Here is a 20,342-nt window from a genome sequence, read left to right as displayed (position 1 = left end):
GGATCCTGGCCTTTGTACGTGATAGCTTATACGCAGCAGAAGTAAATAGTGTAGTCAGAGGTCACGGGGCTAGATTTTGGAAAGTCCTGCATCAAGAAGACATCTCAGAAAAGCAGATTTAAATAACATTAATGCCAAGAAAAGTCATTCTGATTGCTATATTCTTTATCTGTCGTGACTAGACAGATGAAAATCTATGATAGCAATTTTGTCTTTAAGGTCATTTTCTTTTTTCTTTTATTTCTTTCATGTGTTTATTTATCTATTTATTTATTTTAACAGGCTCTGTACTACTTTTCCTCACAGAATGTCTAACAGAAATATGACCCTTGTGCAACTTTTGCAGTTCATTCATTAGGTCAACGCTAACCACTCAGCCCCTTGTCAGGTTATTTCTATGAGTGATAAGGAGCAATTGACCTTAAAACTTTGAAGCCAGGTAGATGAGCCTATTCCACAAGGTGTGTTGGCTCCACCCTTGTTAAGTGAAACCGGCCAGGTATGGGTCATTCGACCTTTGCTATGTAGGAAGCCTGAGGACTTGTGGGGAAGTGCCTCCCTGGGGGGAGTTTGAGGCTCTAGGGTGCTTTTCTGCTGTTGTGGTGAATTGGGCTCAGCATTCCCCAGTAGGCTGTTTTTCCTTCATGTTTTCTGCCCTCTCTGTGAAATAGTTTTAGTGACTCTATGAGTTAGCTACATAGATGGTGCGTAGAAGTTCAGGAGCTGGCAGGTGTTCCTGGGTTCTTCAGTTCTTTAGTGTTGAAGAGTTTGAGTATTTCTTTCACCTTGTCTGTTTTCAGTGAAATTTCTTACGTAGATTCTAAGCTCCCTTCCCAGACCAACACCCCTCCCCCTGCAAACCTCCCTCCCCCTCCCCCCCCCCCCCCCCAAAAAAAAAAAAGTCCTCAAAGCTGAAGCCTGACTTTGAAGAGCGTTCTTAACTCTGATATATGGAGTAATAATTCGTGTCAAGAAGATGGTTGATATTAATAAAGAAGGGGGAGATGTGGGGGTGTGGCTATTACTGTGGAAGTTGCTATGTGTTTGCTGGTTGCCAGGCAAAGCTGTTTGACCAATGAAAAGTCCTTCTGAAAAGGACTCCCATGGGAGGAAGTGTATAAGAGGGGAGCCTGTCCTCAAGATGGAAAGGCAACATGATGTAATGAAGTTATGTCATCAATAAAGAAGTAGAAACAAGGGATGAATAGGGACAGGCTTGCAGAATGGGGAGCAGGAAAGGGAACAGGGACATTGACTGCCTCATGAAGATAGGTTCAGCCAGATCAGCAAACTGCTCAAAGAAGCTTGTATAGAAAGTCGATGGAAATGGGCACATGAGAGCTGGAAAGAAGTTCAAGCAGAGAGAAGCGGAGCCATGCACACAACTGCTGCCCCTTGCTGGTAAGCAGTTGAGCATTAAGGGGAATCATACGTCCTTAGGAACAGAGACTGTCCTGGTAACCTTACAGCTTATTCTCCTTATTAACAATCGGACAGTTAATGATCCTGAAACATGGGACCAAACTGAGGTCAAGGTGTGGGACTCTGCTACTAAAACAACAAGTTTGTGGTGGGATTGCTTGGCACCTGGCGAGCAATCTCTGAGGCCTTAAGGAGCCATGTAGGGCCACAATCAGGAAAGTGTAGTGAGGGAACTGTGGGCTCATTTACTGATACTTCTGCTACACCGTCACCTAGATCTGTTTCCCTTTGATCCGGGAGGAATAGGATACATAGGGCCCAAAGGCCGAGTTGCTGAACTTAAAGTGAGACATGTTGTTCCCACGACTAGCCCTGGAATTCTCTAGTGTTTGTAATCAAGAAAAGGAATGGAAAATGTAGACTGTTATATGATCTGAGAGAAATTAATGAAGTCATGGAAGATGTGGGAGCACTTCTACCAGGATTACAAACTCCAGCTATGCTCCTTCCATCATGGATGTTAATAGTAATGGACTTAAAGGATTGTTTGTTAAACACTTGCCTTTTAAAACTTTGCCATGTTTAAGTTTCAATAGATACCTTTTCTGATTGTACATATGTATAGGTGTACTCGGGTGGGTTTAGTATGTAAAAGCAATGTTCTGTATATTTAGAAAGTTCGATGTTCATGTGTGCATGTTGGTAGACTATAGACTCCCTGTGCATCCAGTGCTGTTTATTTGCCTTTTATAAATATTACTAAATTCAGATTGAGTTGTTTCTTCATTTATAAAAGGAAGATATAGTACATGTCCCTTAGGCTGTCTTATTTACGGAAATTCCTTTGGCTTCCTTTCACATGCTCATTAGCCTATCTGATCTGCTAAAATTCTCTCAGCCTCCTCTCATAAGCACCAGGTCCAGTAATGCTTCTCTTCTGGTTGGTTTGTGTAATACTTGGACCAGGAAGTCATCCTTGGCTCACTACAGAAGCCTCCTGGATTGCTTGCTGTGTAGCTTTCCCAGCAGATGTCTGGGTGGTTTAAGTCTCCCACCAGGATGAGAGCTTGTAACCGTGATGCTTCTTGTAGCTGAAGCAGTCCCCTCTGACTATCTCTTCAGAAACATTTGTATCTCTCAGTTGCAGTATTCCAGTTGTATGATTCATTCCACTGCATTTCCATGATGGCAATTAAATCACTTCTCTAATTGCACCGTGGTTTCCAAAGCCGCCTCCTGCTTGTTTCCTGTGCTGTGTGCATTAGTGTAGAGGTATTTCAGTTGGACTGCATCACCATTTTAGGTATTTTGCTCTTGATTCCTAAAGAGTTGGTGTTCCCTAGTTCTTTTCTTTCAAAAGTATATCTGCTTTCCCAATGAATGTAGTTTAAAGCTCTGTTTAGTAGTCCAGGTAGCTCACTGCCTAGAACGCTCTTGCCCCACCTGGTGAGGTGTGCTCGATCCAGCATCAGCATGCCTGGTCTCTTGAACCTTCCATTATTAGTTAACCTTCTGTGCTTTCAGCTGAAAATAAGGCGGCTGGGATGAAATTGCATAAGTGCAATTGAATATACATGTAGAAATATATTTATTAGGGCTGGTCCAGGAATCCACTATCCTGACAGTATGATTCTTTGCTGAAACTGCAGGAATGGTAATTTCAAATCTGATGAATTATTAAGCAAGGATGATCTAGGAAAGGATTAAGGAATAATCACTATTGGTCCCACAACTTAGTTTTACAGAGTGGTATTTCAGAATATCCTCTCTGCAAAGTGCGGTCCAGAAATATGTGAAAATACATATTTTTTTTATTTGTCAGACTGCTGGTTGCCATTGCACAGGTCAATACTTAAATAATGCATCATTTTGCAGGTTATTCTCCCTGCTTCATTTCTCACAGAGGAAGTTCTGGTATCATGGGAGTTCTTTGTTTATGCTATTAATCTCTATTAGGTTCACTGCTGAAAATGGAGGATGATGTTGGACTGCGAAGAAAATGTCTCAACAGTTAAGTGTTTTTCTGCTCTTCAGATATCTTTCAGACTTTTTTCTTGAACAATTTGTATGAAGATCTTATTAGACTAGCAGCTATTCATATCTGATTTTTTTCCTCTCCCAGTATCCTCTGCGTTCTCTGATGTCCAAATCTGTGAGAAACTGTTTAGAACTATTGAGTTCTCAGTGTGTTGACATCAGTATGTATTAGGCTGACTGAAATATGTCCTTTTCTCTTCATTTTCATATGCCTGTCATTATTGACAGTCTCATACTTATCTTGGAGCTGATAGAGTTTGAGAGCTCTTCTTATATATTTGCACAATACTCACTAAAATGGGATCTTGGCTCACATAAAGATTAAGAAAGCTGCAGTAATAGGTGATGGTTAACACTAATAAAACAACCAGTCCCAGAAACACATACCTCTTCTAGGATCATAGGGAAATACTATGATAAAGAGAAATACAACTCTTCACTGGTTCAAGATTTAAATTACAGATGCTTTAAGATGCTCAGATTTATTAAGCTCTATGCGAAGAATGTATAGGGGCTAAGAGAACAGCATAGTGTCTGTTGTATCATCAGTAGACGATAAAATGGCTTGCTATCATCTTAACATACAGAACGTAACCCCTGAGAGTTCAGTCAACCCTGAGTTGCTGAATGAGCCATGTTTATTGCCTGATCAAATATTGATATGATGAGAGGTCATGTTCTTTTCTGAAATCCTATTAATAACCTGTGTGCCATGTGTGCTGGGGGAAGATCTCCAGTGTTATTTTTAACATGGCCATTTAAGAAATCCTTGGCTAAGGCATCCACAAATAATACATGTCTCAGCCCAGCCTAAAAACATCAAATTCACTCTGAGCTGCTCATCTTGACTAAAAGCAGATTGGGAATGGTGGAGGATATAGATGTATTTTTAGGACAGGTAGGATGGCTCACTGTGTTATGGAACAGACGATGACTTTCAGAAGGTCTTACTTGGGAGTTAATCTTCAGCTTTAACCTTCCCAAACTTGGCAGGGGACATAAGCCCATTGACTGTTAACCAGTTTCCAGAGCAAGGACAGGGACTGCTTGGGGAAGTTCTAAGGCTACAAGGCTACAGTAGGTTATCCTCTTCATTTGCAGGGTTTAAGGCTGAGTAAATAAGAAAATGAAAAAAAAAAAAAGCCTGTTAGGCTAAGGACAGATTTATTTACTCCATAGGAATGAAGGAGCATGATGCATTATGAGAATGTTTAATGGGATAATTGAGAAACTCCTCAAATTTTTATAACATAATATGCCAACCTTTGCTCAAACTTTGGCAATAACAACTTGAATGCAACAGTTCTGATGGCTCCTTATCTTGCTAGTTCCTATCATCATCCAAAAGTGTTATTTTAAATTAAAGGAAATATTAAAAATAAAGACTATATCCAGCGTCTTGGAAAAGGGGGGGGAAGCATTTACTTTTGTGCCAAAGACACACTTACGTCTGGGATATATTTTTATAGTTGGTAAAAGGTATTTTTGTATAGTCTAATCTCTGACTGTCATTAGCAGAGAAGTAGAGAAGGCTTTGAGTATCCTGAAAGAATAGATCATTTCCAAGAATGTTAGGTTAAATTTCTTTGAGATTCGTCATTTAGATATGTATACACCTAACATGAGCTTTATTTTTGTATAAACCTAAATTTCTGTTCATTCTGTTCAGTAACACTAAAGCCTATATCTTTCATGAGTCTGTTACATCACTGTTATTAATATTATCTATCCATCTGGACATCTTAGTAAATATAGCGAGTTATTTGTATGAAACCTCATTTCTATGAACACAGGTGGAGCTGACATTGAAGATCATCAGGCTATTCAAATACTTGTGTGTTAGCTTGAGTACTATGTTTGTAATGGTCCCCTAAAAATCACTAGTCAAGGGGAAGCAGCAGACTAGAGCATTCATTAGTGCACTTTATTTCTACTGCCATTACATTTCCAGAAAGAATTTGTGGGGCAACTTAGGGGGGAGGGCGTTATGAAATGCTGTAAACTTCACTAAATTTGTAATGAATGTGCAAACACATATTTGGCAACCTTTGGCTTTTCAGCTAGTTAGCAAGCGTTTATCTCAGCAGGTATTATATTCTTCATTTTGTATGAAAAATGTAAGCAGTTGTTTGTGAATTGTATCACCTCTTGTGACCTGTATGTTGGTAATGATCTTTGGAGTAGAGATTATAAGGAAATGTACTTTATTGAAGTGTAGCTCCATCATCACCACATTCCTGCAGAGTACCTGAAATAACATTCCTGTTTTCACTGCAGTGATAGATGAGCAGTTTTTGTCTTCCAGTTGTTCCTCAGTTAAAGCACCACACTTCCCAAACTCTAGTGGAAAAAAAGAAAAGGCATCCTCAGTGCATACAGATTGTGATGGAATTAAAACTTCTCGAAGCAGCTAAAGAGATTGTTGGTTCTTATAATGCATTCTCTAATCAAATGACATTTAAGAAGTTTATTCAGCTGACATCTTCTGCAGGTCACATAGGAGGAGACTATGCAATTTAGTAGCATCAAATGCTTTCAAAGAGTCTAAACACCAGATAGCCACATCAGTCTCTTCAAAAAAAAAAAAAAAAAAAAAAACGATATTTTAGCTGTAGCATTTAAATGATATTCCATAACTGACTCAGGAAATTGTACCAGATTTTCTACAGAAAGTGATGGACAATAGTTTGCTGCTCTGTGACAGGAGCTGCAGGTGTGTTCTATGATGGGCAATGTCTGTATGTTTTTTTCATTGACTATTTACTCTACCTACCTTTTTAGAACAACTTCTGTGTGTGTCATCTCTTGCTTACCTTTGGAAGACTGTCCCAAAACCAAATGTATACACTTCTCAAAAACTGTTAATTTTAGTATACGTGTATTCACAGAAAATTTACATCTATTTGCTTACACCTATCCATTTATATGGATGAAAGACTATTTTCCCTGCAGCAGTCACAAGCTGATCAAAGTCAGTATTTGTTATGTAGTTGGCAAGAGCCTAGTGATCTTGCTATTAAAGAAGGGGAAGACTTGGAGTTTGATAGGATAATTCTGGGGGAAGGAGAAAAGGAAGGGGAGGAGTTAAATAGTGTCACTTAAGTGACAGGAATGCAAAGTAATGTCCTTTCCCAGTCTGATCTAATTTATACTCCCATTATTATTACTGACTATACATGTTAAACCTTCTCTTCCAATGACTGTCATTTAAAAAAAAAGCCAATATAACCTATTGTTTTCTGTATTTACATTGTGGAACCAGTGATAGGAGTAGATTGACTTTAGAAGAAAGAACATTCCTTATACTTTTCAAAATGTAGTTAATTACAGTGGTGTTAAAAGGAAAAAAAATACATATTGTATCTTATGCCTTTAGCTATTAACTTAACAACAATCAACTTTCCAATATAAGGGTATCTGTGTTATTTCTTCAGTTTTACTTCACTTTGTAATGACTTGGTGTTCTAGTGGTTACTGCAGTAATTAAAACAGACATGTTTTATATTTGAAACAGGAATGTTTTCTTAGTGCAGTTAATGGAAAAAAAAATCTTTCTAATGACCTCTGAATGTGTTACCATGGGGTATGCTTCTATAGAGAAAGCACAACCAAAAAAATTTAACTGTATTTACTGTATTTTCAACTGTATTAAGATAAGCCTTAGTGGATAAGCTGTCCATCACTTAGACCCCTTAAAACTATCACTGATACATTGTTCTTGTGAGTGTTTTTCATGCTGCCCTGGGCCTGCACGGGGTTGAGCTTGGTTTCTCCAGCACACTGTGGCCTAGTGCCCATTGTCTGGTCTGGCTGAGCTTCAGCTCTGTGAGTGCCCTTGGGGAAGTGGCTGACAGCCCCAAGCCACCCCTACAGGACACACAGCCCCAGGGGTACAGGGGAGGGCTGCAGGGCAAGGGGGTGGGGAGCAGGCAGTGAAAAGGAAATCCACCACCAGTATCAGTCTCCTCATGGGAAGACTCTGAGGCTGTTGACACCTTGCATCCCTCTGCTATTAAACTCCCACTATTAGCCCTAGGAGCCAGAGGAAAGCATAATGCATTAGAGGCATAGAAAACTAGTAAGTCCTCCTGTGTAACAGCTTTAAGGGTATTACCTACAATTAGGTTTTTCTGTAGGTTAAACTGTGAGTGTGACTATTTTGCTTCATTTTCATTAGTGTAAGATTTTATTTTGCTAACAATAAATCCTTTGCTTTGTGTATAAGGTGTAATCTCTTTCCCCATAAAAAGATTTTTAACAATGTATGCCACCATCCATACTGAAGATGTATGCAGAGCTATAAGTGAAAAAGGTTAACACATCTATTTTCAAGTCACAGCAAATTCTGAGGTCAAATCAAGACATAGCTAATGACTTGCACAATAAGAGATGAAAATAGGGAGATGAGTGTAAATGAAACTTCTGAAGAATTTACACAAGCTTGTAGAACCTACAGCTGTATCATCAGATTTCATTTGCCTTCTTTGTGAGAAAAAATAAACCCTAATTTAAAATAAGGCTGAAGCAATAAAAGAGTAATAAATAAACACAAGTAGATAAACCATGTTAGGAATACAGTTTACAAACTGATGTCTATTTTTCCTCTTACTGTGCTTCAGATTAAAACCTCTGTTAATGATATCCTTAGCATCTAAAATACCAAGGACACTTTGCAGGCAACTTGTGGCTATTTGGCTATCTGTGCTTCTTGTTCAAAAGTTAAGAGAAATGAGTGGAAGTTGATTTACTACTAAATTCTAGCCTGTATGACTATAATCCCTTGGTAGTAAGAAAATGAGATTAGAATATTTCCTTACAAAGTATTTGTTGTTCTCCTTTTGGCTTCCAATTACAGTCCAATGTGAAGACATACAAATGGAAAGAAAGATGGAAAAAATAGGGTGGAATTTGCTGGTTTGTTAGCTTCATAACTAATTTGGAAGATTGATCATATTAGAATTGAGCTGTGGATGGGAGGAGAAGGCTGGAAGGTGACTATATAAAATAATAAAAACATATAAATATAAAAATTGTGGGAAATGCACAAAGTTGAATTTTGGACTTTGTCATTACTATGCAAAACTAGTATAAGATTAGGTCTTTTTCCTGCATGTGTGAGAAGCTCAGGTGATGCCAGTAAGGAGTAAACAAATCTAAAGAGATCCTCTTCATTGGATTTCCTACATGAAGCAACAGTTATCCAACAGAAAGTTACAGTTTTCAGTTTCCATAGTTTTCAAAAAAAAAAAAAAAAAAAGCGCAAAGTGGAAACCAGGAATAGACAGATGAAATCAGAGTACAACTGGATTCACTTATTTTTATTTGAGAAATGCTCCCTAGAAATGATTTTTTAATGCAGAAATGTAATTCTGCTTTAAAAAAAAAAAATGTAGGGGCTATTGTTTTGCAAACAGATTATGTTCTTGTAACTAATACTCTTTCCTGAAACTTATGTGTCTGGATCAGAGTATCAGGACCACAGTTCTTTCCCCAGGATAGCTCTCATTCTGTTGTGCCCAGGAATAATGATCTAGGTAGAAGTCTCCTCTATCATATTCAGCTTTGTTTCTTATCTACTGCTATTAATAAATTTGGCTGGACTTTGATAAAAATCATGAAGAGAATACTACATTTAATTGAGCATGACAACGCCACCATGTAGGAGGTGTTACCATCTAGGAAAGCCTCTGGGGATTTGTATGGGTTTTATAATGAAGTTTTTGTGTAGCTATATCTTTCAGTATTAGAAATGTTGAGTGACTGTAATCTGTTGTAAACCCCCCCCCCCCCATATTTGAGGTTGATATAATGGAAATATTTACGCACACAGTGCTAAAGCAGAACCTAAGATGCTTGTCTCATCTTAATATGTACTACTACAGGTGAGAATTGATGCTGGAAAAAGTGTCTGAAAAGGGCTACTTTTACTCATTTGACCATCTGTCTTTATCTGAGAGACTTTCATAAATTGTTTAAGGGAATTTTTGTTATGTTACTTCCTTTCCAGAGATTTGAATAGAAAATGAATCTTGCAAATGCACATGCAAGACTGATAGCTTTGTACCCAGGAAGTTCATGCAGCTGTCTGGAATGCATTACTTTTCCTAGTCTTCTTATGATGAGGCAATCATTTTACCAAGAAGCAGAAATGTTCACACACAGTATGTATGATCATCAGTTCCCAAGTGAATGAAAGAATAATTTTGGCAATTACTCAAAGAAAAAAAAAAAAACCACAAATGTAATACTTAAAGCATAATTGGAACAATTTCTGGTAACTGAAGTATTTTTTAAAAAAAAAAAAGTCTGTTTTGCAGTGGTTCTCTAAAATTTCATAGCAACTGTAACACTAACAATAAAACAGCAGCAAAAGAGCCCTGGAGCAGAAGTCAAGGCTGTCACTTTCAGAAACATAATTTATTGTTAAATGCTTCAATTTTTTTGTACCTCAACCTGAAATCTATTGTTTCTGTTAGAGTTGCATAGATTCAATATAGTCAAAAAAAGACAAAAAATAAATCATTTAAACATCCCCTAAAACCCATACACACTTAATGCTGCCTAGCCACTGGTGATAAACTATATCTACAACACAGCTTACTGTGGGAATATTTCTGTACATTTCCCATGGTCTGAGCTCTTAGGTTTAGATACTAAGCGCAATATTAGGAACAGCGATGAAGATGCTGTTGTCAGTGTTGCACCCTTAAACCATGGTTTGACATGCGTTCTTCAGTTCCATACCACCGAGGATGAAAACAAGATTGGTGAAGAACAGCACTGCCCTCCGGTGGCCAGATGAATTCTTCTCAGAGGTAAGACAGATTTTCCTTCAACTCTTGGAATAGTTTATAGTTTTATTTGCAAAGCAGTGCCTAGAACTGTGAACAAAATTATGTGCATGCGACTCAAACTTTCAGGTCAGGGTTCGATTATATATATATTTACAGAAATATATACAATACTTCTATGCAAGACTAGAAATCATTGCAAAGAAAAGTGGAATAAAATTGTTATTAGTGGACAGTATAGTGCTGGTGAAGGTTTTGCTTCATGTTTAATTCTCATGAGTTTTCAAGCATTTAATGAGGATTTTCCCCTAACCTGTTTAGAATAAAACAGACAAATTTTTAAGATCCCGATCTTTTAGTCACTAAACAAAGCACAGACACCAGATCAGGTGTCTAAAAATATTCCTGTTGATGCTGGTCAGAAAGAAGCATGTGAATAAAATGTGTACAGTTTAACTTTATGTACAACTATGTTTACATGACAAGAACTCTCTTTCCAGTGGTTTAAATAGTTATATTTAGTATCAGTTATCTAGGCTTAGCTCTGTAAACAACTTGTTGTTAACAACATTAATAGACATGTTTATCATGCTCCTGTTTTCAACTGTGGCCTTTAGCAATGTTGGAAAACTTACCTCCATATGATAAACTTTATAATACTGTATTTTCCTTGGTTCACTAGTTTATTTTATTGTAAACATCATCATGCCTGGTAAAAACAAATAGATTTGGAGCTTTCATGAAACATTTCTATGGCCATTTTTCAGAGCTGGATTCTATAGAATATTGGATTCTTTCTACCAAAAGATACCCAGCTAGTACTGAAACTAGCCTGTCATCTCTAGAAATAGTTATGATGGAATTAAAAATTTAAGCACCACCTTATTGTAAACCAGTTTTTCAGATAGTGATATGCCACAAGCATGTATTTCTTCCCCTATATGTGTCTGGTGTATTTTGATTCTATATTGCCTCCACCAAGCAATGATGTCTTAAGTGAAGAGAGATACATGTATAATGCCAGATTCCACTCAATGATTAATGTTATAAGTTAGACCACACAATTTACTGGTCTATTGAAATTATTTTATTATTCAAGTAAGCAGACACAAACAAAACAGCGCTGGGCGGCTGGGGAGTCTCCGCTCCGCCACAGCACGCAACTTCCCTTTCCAGTGTCGCTGTTTTATAGTATTCAAGTTCTGGCCTGTCGAGGCGCTGCGCAGTCTGTTGTTGGGGGTCGTTATTCTTCCTCCGGTGATCACGCGTTGTGCTTGTGTTCAGGTGGGGGCAAAACAGGATGTCTTGCGGTGGGTGGATGGTATCTTACAGAATCTTTGTTTTAACAAGAATGTTTACCCAACCCCCTTTCCCCATTTGTCCCCATGTTACAATGCCGTGAGTTGTGAAACCTTATCTCCTCAGTAGATTCTCCAAATTCCTCAAAGACAATGAACAAACCCCCACTAATTTATCACAGTTAAGACTAGCAGGGCTGACTCTATGCAGGCTAATGTCAGTGATTTCTCAGACCAGATTTGTCACTGGTTCCTATCCTGAAAAATGTCAACTACAGAACAAGCTTAATGCTGCACTTGTTCCAAGTGGACATTTGAACTCTTCCTGCTTACAAAAAAAAGGCAAAAAAAAAAAAAAAAAAAAAAACTTTTCCATATATATTTACAGACTGCTCACATCTCCCTTAATAAAATATAACATGTTAATGCTGACATCTTTAGAAACCATGTCAGGAAGAAGTTACTCAACTCCTCTTTATATTTCAAGAAGACTGATTAAACTAATCCTTTCTACCTGTGTTAAATGCCACCTCACCAACTAATCAGATCATAGAAAATGAGAGAAGGCTAAGGTTACGTAGTACATCTGCACCCAGCACAAGATCAATATATTTCATTCTTGAAGTCTCTTTCAACATACCTTAAAACCACTGTTCTAGTGCCCTGGTATCCTTAAAAAACAACAACAACAAAAAAAAAAACCTGCAGAAAGAAAAATTCAGGCTAGACATATAAGCTCATTGCTTTCTGTCCCACCAATATGATGAATGCATTATTTGCTTTATCTTCACAGCAGCATTTTATATTTGTAGCAGTTTGTGGTCCCCCAACCTTGTGTTTGAGAAGTCCTTCTATATTTCACTGTAGTTTACAATTTTGAGACCCCAGGTTCTCATGATGATTTTTAATTGGATTATTTTACATCAGTCAACATACTTTTGATGTACAGTTGTCAAAACAGACCTTAACAATGCCAAAAAGAGTGAGAGGTATGCTTTGCTTGTCATATCATCACAGACTTTCTGACTGTAATCTGCTAAAATTTCCTAGACTCTGTAGTACAAAAAAGCTAGTTGTTCTTCATTCTGTAGTTACATCCCGAGTTGTTTCTGCTTACATGTCATCCTTATGACACCCTTTCATGGGAATTTTTCCAGTTACCAGACCATTGATGTTAGCCTTCTGAGAATGAATTTTCAAATACTTTCCATCATGTTGCAACATGTTTATAATGCAATTATTACTCTTATTTGTTTGCAAATGTTGTAACATTTTTATTATGAGGAATTTTCATATAAAGCAGGATCAGAAGTCTACTTAAGTCAAAATATCTGACAGACTATATCCCCTTTTCTATCCTAAGGGGAATTAGACTGTTTTCACAGAATCACAGAATTTCTAGGTTGGAAGAGACCTCAAGATCATCGAGTCCAACCTCTAACCTAACACTAACAGTCCCCACTAAACCATATCCCTAAGCTCTACATCTAAACGTCTTTCTGTTCTAACCTGTTTTCCTAAAATCTCTACTTCATTTAGGATGCATAGAACTACTTGGAGTACTTTTTCCATTGTTTCTTGGGTATTTTTTCTGTGAATTAAACTGAACCTACCCCTGGAGTTCTGGTTTCCAGACACTTTTTCTTCCTTACTTATAAAATCTTATATACATGCTTTTCTGCAGACATTTAGTACTTGTTCTCAGGCTCTTAAAAAGTCATGTAAAGAATTCTAAGATTCTCTTAAGAGTTTTTTTTTTTTTAAAGTACATTAAAAAGTTCCTCGGATCCAGTTAGTTGAAAACATCTGATTCATCTAAATTGTTCTCTAACCTGTTTTTTCTTTTTCCTCCCATACTTCAGGCTAAGGTCTTGACCTTCTCTTATTAATATTTGTACATCATAAACATGACTGAAATTTCTGATGAAAGATTAATAATTACTTGCTCCTTTATTGGCACATCATCCTTTCAAATGTATTTTTCAAGTTTTTATGCTATTTCTACCATTGTATAATCTCCCTGGCTCAACAGAAATCCCCTGGAGAGAGGATCTTTTAGCTCCCTTCTTCACTTAGAGACTGACTGGACTTTACTGGGCCCATGTCAGCAGAAGGATGGATGGCTTTCCCAACTGACGTGAACACCCATTTCTTGTCAATACATATGCCATCTGTTTTACGTTAAGAAAAAATAAACACATTGCATTTTATCTTAATTTTTGGATGGATCTTTCGATCTGCCGTTATATCATATTGTTTGCTGGTACCTTAGTTTTCTTGACAGAATTCCACCTTCCCCAACCATCTTCTTAAATGATATAAAGCCATACTTAAAGTCCATTACAGCATCCTTTTTCTTAACATGTTCTCTGTTAAAATTTACTCACACATGCTGGCTGCATGTTACAGACAGGATAATTAAAGTATGATAAAAAATGCTTAGATTTAAGTGTTCCCATGTTTAATGAATCAAAGCTCAAATTATGAATAGAGTTAAATTTTCTCTTTATGATTTTCCCACTGCTGTGGCAATGTGTTTCCCTCAACAACAATTTGTGTGGTATTCATGCATGCATGATATTTTAGACATTTGTAATTTGAACACAGGCTTATCCCATCTAAAGACTTCTTAAAGCAGGGGACTAAATTTCACTGATTTTTAGGGAGATTGATCAATTGGAATAATGTAGAGGCTTAGCTTTTTAAATAGTGACTTAAAAGTTTAAAAATAATCTGACACTTTCATAAGTGAAGTAACTGAACAATATAAAGTACAGTTTGTTAGAAAATTGCCATTTCACTTTTTTTTAAATGTATATATTCAAGAGTCTGGGTGAAGAGTCTGGGTGTTTTTGGATATAAATTTAAAATATTGTAGAAGGCTAGGATAATCACAATAAATACTAGTATACAAAATAAAATAAAATAAAATGAACCAGAAGCCACAATTTCAGGAAAGAACATTATTCAGCAAAATTGCAGAAGACTAATACAGCCTGGGGAGGATTGTGAAATGAATTATCCTTAGCTTCACTTTCCCTTATGGCCTGATTCCAAAGCAAAGCACTTTCCTTTTATTCCCTATAAATATCTTTTCCTGTCATTTTCTGGTTTATTTTACTTTAGGGACATGATCAGCTTTTATCTGCTTTTAAAGATCCATTTCTGACGGAAAGTAATGGCATTTTGAACTTTTTGCCTTCACTTCACTTTAGACTTGTTGTGCAATGAAATGAGTCTTTTTTCCTTCTTAGTTTGCAGATGGTGAAAGCTGATGTATCACCCTTCCTTGATGTTTCCCACTGGGCACCAAGAAATGAAAAGACAAAAAGCCAGGTCTGAATGAGATCAATGGAGACAAATTTAGCAATGTTGTTTTTCCTCAACTTTTTATTTAGCTAGAATTTCATATTTCCTTCACGAAGTATGAAAGACAGAATCACTCCAATGACATGTTACAGGAATTTCTGAACTACCAAAGGCTAAAATCTTCTGTTACAATGGATGGAGGGCACACTCTGCAATTACTTTAGTCACTTTGCATACTGTGATGTCTACATTCAAAGAAGCAATGAATTATTCAGAGTGCTTGCATGGTTGCCAGCCCTGGATTCCCTTCTGTAGTCCATTGAGGAGACATAGCTGTACGAAGTACTGCATTTAAGTAATCTAAGCTCCAGCACTGCTACTGCTTATTTTATTGCTGGCTGAATAGGGAGACCTCGTCAGACAGTTTGTTGGTGTGGATCAATCACTGATGCTTGGACACCAGGCACTGATTTTAGTCTCTATGACAAGGTTAATCTTCATTGCTAGGTAGATGAATATGGCTTTTGGTATTTAGGCCTCTTTGTGTCATGTTTTTTGGGTATCTGGTACAAAGAAACTCTGGAAGTATAAAGTAGAAAGCTCAAAGGTTTAACAATTATTTATTGATTAATACAAAGCATGTCTACAATTTAACAAGTTGTTGAGTTAAGCATTATTAAGCATTAAGAGCCTTTGCTGACAAGGTCAGTGGTAGTTACACACAGAAAACTTGAGGAAAACATGAAGCTTTCTGGTGTGCATTATTCTGGGAAGATCCTAAAGGTTTCTTAATTTTTTATATACATGGTAATGGATAGAAATGTTCAGAAACTTAGTTCTTGGAAAAGCATCAAATCTGTGCAGACTGTTTCTTATAAAAGAAAGCTTTTAGAAAGACACATCTTAAAATGACTGAAAGTAGACTGCTGTTGGTCAAGTTTCAAACACATGACTACTGAAGTAGTCGTCAGTGAGCAGAGTGTATATGTTACAGCGAAGCAGCTGTTAAACTTCTGTAATTAACCTCACTGTCTAGTGAAGACTCCGTTTGAAAGTTAGAGATTATCAGCATAACGAGTGTAGCGTAACAGTGGAAATCCTGGTGATTCACACAGTAGTATAAAACCTCATCACTGAGACTCAAAAAATCTTGCTTTCTAGTCATGGGAGAATAAAACTACTTTGTGTTGAGATAGGAATCATACGAAAAGAATAATGACAGACAATCAAGGTGACTGCCTCCCGATGTGTAATACGTTTTTCCTAAGGCATGAAAAATCAAGAAAGGGGAGTGATTCTCAACTAGAGAGACTCTGAAATTGAAAAATAAAAATGTTTTAGCTTGCCAGAAGCATTAAGTACTCTTTTGGAGTTGCATTAAGATGCAGAAGACAATTCATGAGAGATATTAGTAGTTCTGTTTTCCAGAACAAGGGGGGGGGAGGAGGGGGGGGGGAACTAAAAGGTTTTGGTACAGCTTTCTGAGAAATGAAATATAGCTTTGTTTAAGAAATTATGAGGAACGTCTGACACATATCAGCCATAACACTTTGGATTTTAATGTCTTAAGCAAATCCATGTAATATTATTTGATCTATTTTTTTAGATAATGGTAAGGGCTACACTCTACGCTGGAAAGTGGAACATAATGATTACATATATATATCTAACTATATATATCTACAGGCTATGGGACAGAGAAAGGAAGCATCGGCTGAAGATGTGAAGAGATGAAAATTGTGTAACTTGGGTAGCAGTCCTCACTTACTGTCCACATATGAAGATATTTCATATATATCCATCAGTAATGTCCTATGGGAGGGTTAATGTTATCGAGCTATCTAACAGTAAAAGAACAGGGATAAATTAGCTGTTAGATATAAATTGTATAATTAAATATTTTAAAAGGTCAATCTGTAAGACACAGAAGATACTAATTCAAATTAGGCCTAGCATATAAAACATGAAGGAATAAGTGTATTTTAATGACCAAAGTGCTGCATAGAATTACATAATATTCCTGTCTTGTGGTGTCATAGAACTACCTCATCACATCCTGTGTTACCTGTTTTAATTGTATGTTAAATGGTAGGGAAATGACATAAGATAGAAGAAATAAGCAGCTGCCATCCACTTATAATTCTGTTTCATTTTATCATGGGATTATTATTGTAAAGATATGTAGTACACAAAAACTGTTTGATTAAGTTTATCTAAACTTTTCTGTTATATAATGCACTTCGCCTTTAAACCCAATCAGAAATTGTTTTTCTTATTTTGTCATCTGGGAGTTTTTTGCTTTAATTTTATATCATTAGTTATATTTTCGTTTTTGTGATAAATTATGTAATCTGTAACAGATAGAAAGTGACAGTGAAAAATATGTCCTGAAACACAGGAAGATTACTGAACCATAGGTATACAGGCTATGATGATTCCAGTATTCTCTGCTAACTCTTACATCCTTTAACAGCTGTTGAAAAATAAATATATTTTTTCACTATTAGTTGCTAAGTATGATTAAGAAAAAAATATTATCTTAATGAATATTCCTGCAATTTAGAGCCATAGTAAGTGACAGTACTTTACTGATTCTGATGAATAAGTAAAAAAATAAAATACTATTTTCATTGATACATTAATTTCCATCATAGATGTTTCAAGAAACTTAATTAATGAAACAGATCTGGTCATGTGTCAATACAATTAAATCTTGGGTCTAATGGAATAGATAAGGGCTATAATTGTATATTGTAAGAAATAAAAACTGCACAAAGTCCAAACACGACTATCTTAAGAGTCAAAAGTTCACAGAGCAGTCAACACTCAATAAATTCCAGTTTCCTTAGTGGCAGTTCACAATCTGCAGACTTTGGCTGGAGTCTGAGGTGAGCACTTCTGGACTAATTTAGGAAGAATGAAAGATTAGAAGTTTTGTGTTTAGTAGTAAATGTTTGAGCTATAATATACATCCTTTTCCTTTCTTACATTACAAATCCATAATAAAGCCATGCATTATCATTTACAGGCTTTTAAAGGGATAAACAGAAGTGCCTTTTTCCTCATATACACTTAAAAATAAATCATTGCAATTCTAACAGGTCAAACTGGCTCATCTCATTCATAACCAGAATATCATACATAACTGCAGTAGCTCATTTTCCAAGAGACATGGCATGTATCTTGCATTTTTTATCAAATTTGCTCCAGAGTTGCATAGTGAAATACTTCAGTGCTCTTCTGGTGATTAGCTAGGTTAAGGCTTTACTTACTAAAAAATTGGTGATAGGCTTTGCTTCTGTATATTAAACACTTATTTTACTTTAAAAAAGTAAAATAATAATAAAAAAAAAAGAGTAAATATTTAATATGAAGCCTGAGTGACCTTTTCACCACATCTGAATCTACCTCTTGCTTTTGATTGTCTTCTTTCCTTTCCTTTGGTTGATGATATTAAAATTGATCCTACGTAACTGGGTACGTTTTACTCCTGGTGTATTGGCTGTGTTTTCATATCAAGCTATTCAGTCACCTTTGTCTAACATTTCTTTCCCTTATGTAGTCAGTGTAGTCCAATGTAAGCTCTGAACTATCTAATTTCTTCTGTAATGTCCTGAACCACCTTCCTTTGATTTTTCTGTTCTTTGTTTTAGCTGTTTTTATTGGCAAATTTCATAATTCTGTTTTTATCAGATACTGAGTTTTCATTGTTGTCTTTTGCACTAAAATTGCTATTATCTGTACTCGGAAATGTCTGTGCTCTCAATATGCTATATAACCTGGAAAACAAGCAAACAAACAAAAAATGACAACAACTACAAAAAAATATATATCCTTAAGAACAAACATTCAATAACAAAATTAGGTACTGTGTTGAAGGTGTAGAAGGCTTCCTTTAATTTTTCCACATTCATCTTTTGCTCACTTGGGGAGCAGATTGCTTACTGAAAAAGAAAGTTTGTAACTAAGCAATTGCTATCCATTGTCTGAGGTCTATGTTGTTTGCTTTTATTATTGTGACAATGACATACTGACCTGTGTGAAAGACTTCTAATTAATCCCTTCTGTTCCTGTTAGAGCATTTTGTTTCAGGATTTTATTTATTTTGCGGGGTGGGGGTTCTGTTGAGTGGTGATTTTTGATCTTTATATATATATTGCAACATTTGTGGAATCAATATTTAACCTATGACTTCTCAGGTAATATATTTTGAATTTACTAGCTTGAGGCACATAAGTGAGGCATGTGAGGCAGTTCATGAAAAATGAACATGAAGCATTAAAAATGTTAAGACCACACTTAGTTCCTCAGATTCCTATTCTGACACATCTAGACAAGACGAAGAGGAATATTTGGCTTCTCTCTGTTACAATTCACAAGGTTAGGGTTAATATTATATTTTTTCAGTCTGTTCTGCACTCAATTTTCCTGAATGCCACCAGGAGTATATGGCCTTCTGTTTAGTCAGTTTGTCTTCAGGGTCTGAAAACTGTCTTCTGATTTAACATATGTGAAGAGACAGCCCATAACCCCTTACTCAGTCTCATAACAGTCTTTGATAATACGGAAATTGCAGTTAAAAGCAAACAATTACAGAGCAGTTACTACTAAAGGCTGTGTGGTTTAGATCTGCAAGACCTAACAAACCTGCATTTTTTTGCTGAACAGAAGTTCAGTAAAATCTGATTTTACTCAGAGGTAAAATAATGTTTGGCAATTGCGTAACATAAGTTACACATACAAGTTACACATACAATTTTTTACTCTTCTTAGTAGCATTCTGCCAATTTGTACAAAATAAAATTTGTGCAAAATACAAAATCTTTTTTTTGGATATTATGATCAAATATGTGAATACTTTTTTAACATGTGAAGTACATCTGATACATGATGTGAATTGGGCAATACATTCTATTTATAAAAAAAATGATTGAGTTACTTTATTCCATATAACAATGGGGGAGGAGGGGGGAAAGTGCTAGAATAAAGACCTTTTTTCTGTTTTTGTATATATAATCCTACATTTATTGGAAAGAGGATTAGGTAGAGTTCATGCCCCTTTTTAGCAGTTGCCAGCTCATATTCAGGTGAGAATTGACCAACACACCCAGATCCTTTTCATTACAGCTTTCAAGCCGCTCTCCCCCAAGTCTATAGCGCTGCATAGGGTTGTGGTGACCAAAGTGCAGGACCCGGCACTTAGCCATGTTGAATCTCATCCCATTGGTCTCTGCCCATTGACCTATCCTGTCCAGGTCCCTCTGAAGGGCCTTCCTACCCTCTGGCAGATCGACACTTCCCCCCAACTTGGTGTCATCTGCAAACTTACCGGGGGTGCACTCAATTCCCTCATCCAAATTATCAATGAAAATATTAAATAGGATGGGCCCCAACACTCACCCCTGGGGAACTCCACTCACGACCAATTGCCAGCTGGATTTAACTCTGTTCACCACTACTCTCTGAGCCTGGCTCTCCAGCCAGT

At 36.6% G+C, this 20,342-nt stretch overlaps 1 long non-coding RNA gene across 1 annotated transcript; it reads left to right on the top strand.

The window, feature by feature from the left end:
- Positions 1–447: 447 nt before the first annotated feature.
- Positions 448–17,589, top strand: LOC110352777 (uncharacterized). Its single transcript, XR_002402340.4, has 4 exons — positions 448–499; positions 10,196–10,274; positions 14,803–14,884; positions 16,544–17,589. It is a non-coding gene; the product is annotated as an uncharacterized lncRNA (long non-coding RNA).
- The last annotated feature ends 2,753 nt before the right edge of the window (positions 17,590–20,342 follow it).

The sequence above is a fragment of the Anas platyrhynchos genome, chromosome 1 (assembly GCF_047663525.1).
Source record: "Anas platyrhynchos isolate ZD024472 breed Pekin duck chromosome 1, IASCAAS_PekinDuck_T2T, whole genome shotgun sequence".
In the NCBI taxonomy this organism is placed as follows: Eukaryota; Metazoa; Chordata; class Aves; order Anseriformes; family Anatidae; genus Anas; species Anas platyrhynchos.
This window is presented reverse-complemented; position numbering and strand designations above follow the sequence as displayed.